Consider the following 2,562-nt stretch of genomic DNA (forward strand, 5'->3'; position numbering starts at 1 on the left):
TCAGTTGAAGCAATGATTGCTAGCCCCCACAACCTCAATATCATCCTCGCCTATAGAGAAATGCTATTAAACTAACCTATTCTTCTTTTTTGGGGGGTAATCATTTTCGCAAAATCTCAGCTGACTATGCACACTTCTGCGCTTTGAGAGTGTATGCCGTGAGTACTATATGTAATATGCGTGCCTTTATTGCATTATGTTCTGCCCCAATATTCTCTAAGCGTCAATGATCGCACAAGCGGGTCTTAGGACTCACATCAAACAACTGAAAGTATTCCAAAAGAAAATAAAAAGGGTTATCACCAATTCAGTCTTCAGACAGCGGAGTAAACCATTATTCCTTTCCACTTGATACAATAGTATCACTTAACAGTTTGATTTACATCTTTAAACTCCAATCCTCTCCACCATCTTGCCACTTAAAATATTTATTTGCCCTTAACTCACAGATTCATAGTCACATCATTACGTGTCAAAGACACATCCTCCATCGATCTCAGAACTAATATTTCTCTGCATTTGATCTTTCCGAATTAACCATGCACTTGCATTAAAGAGTGGAACCAACTGCCAGTTAATATTTGGATGAACTCAACATTCTCTAGGTTCAAGGTTCAATGTAAAAAATATATCTATTTAACAAAAACAATTCAAGCCAGTAAACATTGATTTAATGTAGATTGGCGAGCCTACACAGAGTCGTGTGTCTTCTGTGTGGTGTGGGTGCAGGTGTGGTGTGTTTGTGTGTGTATTTGTGTGTTTCTGGTCTAACTTCATGAAGTCCAGCTTATCACATTGTTTAGATGCTATGTTTAATTTTATTTTGCGTAGGGCCCCACTCGCAAATTATTATGACCTCTTAAAGGAAACCAAACCCCCCAAAAGAAACGTGGATTAAGTGAAAGCAATATAAGTAAAACACGTCAGTGAAAGTTTGAGGAAAATCGGACAATCAATGTAAAAGTAATGAATTTGGTGTTGGAGTTATGAGTTTTGGTGTTGGAACCGCTGGGTGAGAAGACTAGTAGAGGTTATGACGTCATGTGTGGACAACAATAAAAGGGAATTAAAAAAAAATTCATGAAAATTACCAATTCCATCAACTTCATACCGACATAATGATGTTAAGGGTAGTAATTATTCCCCCTGCTTACTGAAAGCGGTTTGTCAAGTGCTCTTTCATTAGGCCCTATGCTAAAAAAGATGATTTTTTTAAAAATTCCCTTTAATTACAATGCAAATGCACTCCCCAGTATTTTCAATTCAATGTTTCCACGGAATCAGTCTTTTCATAATTATCCGACTAGACAATCTAATGAGTTTCATTTGCCCCTCCTGAGAACTTTATTAGCTCAGAGTACATTTATATACATACACCGGTCCTAGATTTTGGAATTCATTAAGCTGTGAAATAAAAAATTCCCCTTCTTTCCATTCTTTTAAGCGCAAGTTGAAATCATTTCTGTTAAATCCTCTTTGATATATTTCGTCATTAGTTAGATCTCATCAACCTCAGGGTTCATCATCCATCCACCAATCTTTCGTTTACTGACTTCATTATTACGTAATGGATTGCGTGGATTATAATGCAATAGCCATTAAATCCCTGCACAGCTGCGTGCAGTACCAGCCCTCTGAAGCACATTCTCAATCACCCCCTGTTCCATTTCCCTAGTTCAGCGTGTAGGCATTCTCTTATTCTCTTTCTCTTTTTTTCTTTTCCTTTCTCTCTACCCATTCTTTCCGTCTTTTTTGTCAAGTCGTGTCATGTCTTTTGTATTTCTCCTGTCTCGTTCCGTTCTGTCGTAAATCATAACTGTGATAAGTATTTGTAAATAAGTAATTCATAAGTTTGTTCATTTTTTGAGTGGTTCACAACATACAAGCTTGCTTTTTAGTGGACCTCTCAGTTCTTTCTTTTTCCTCAACTGAAGCATAACTTGCCAGTTTTTGCCAGTATGCATTCTTTTGTTTATTTGTATCATTTATCTTTTACAAAGTCGAATGTTTATGTTTATGATGTAATTCCAAATATATTATGCGTTATGTTTTGTTGAAAAAAGAAGAATGAAAAATAAATGAATTGAATTGAATTTATATTTTCTTTATATTGTTGTCCACACATGACGTCGTAACCTCTTGTAGTCTCCTTATCCAGGGGTTCCGACACCAAATGCTTTAAAAATTCACAACTTTTGCATCGATTGTCCGATTTTCCTCACATTTTCACTGATCTGTGTTCTACTAATGTTGCAGCTGTTTTCACTCAGTTCTCATTTTTCTTCGGGTTTTGGTTTCCGTTAAGGATCCTAAAAAGGCATTCATAATTCGTGTATTTGCATGTAACTTGGCAATGATTTTTGCAATTCCAGATACATGTTTCGTTTTTCAGTTTAAATAGATTGAACTGAATTGAATTGAATTTTTTAGCATGGTATGTTTTAATGACTGCGTCAACATATCGTTCTGTCGTTTGATATCGCAAACTCGTTTGCCTTCTCCTCTAAAATGTTCTTCCATGAGGAAACATCCCAAGACTGTTTTGCCTTTAAGTTACGTTAT

This window comes from Diadema antillarum, unplaced genomic scaffold (assembly GCF_040938485.1).
Source record: "Diadema antillarum isolate AM-2024a unplaced genomic scaffold, OU_Dant_1.0 seq00001377_RagTag, whole genome shotgun sequence".
Classification (NCBI taxonomy): domain Eukaryota; kingdom Metazoa; phylum Echinodermata; class Echinoidea; order Diadematoida; family Diadematidae; genus Diadema; species Diadema antillarum.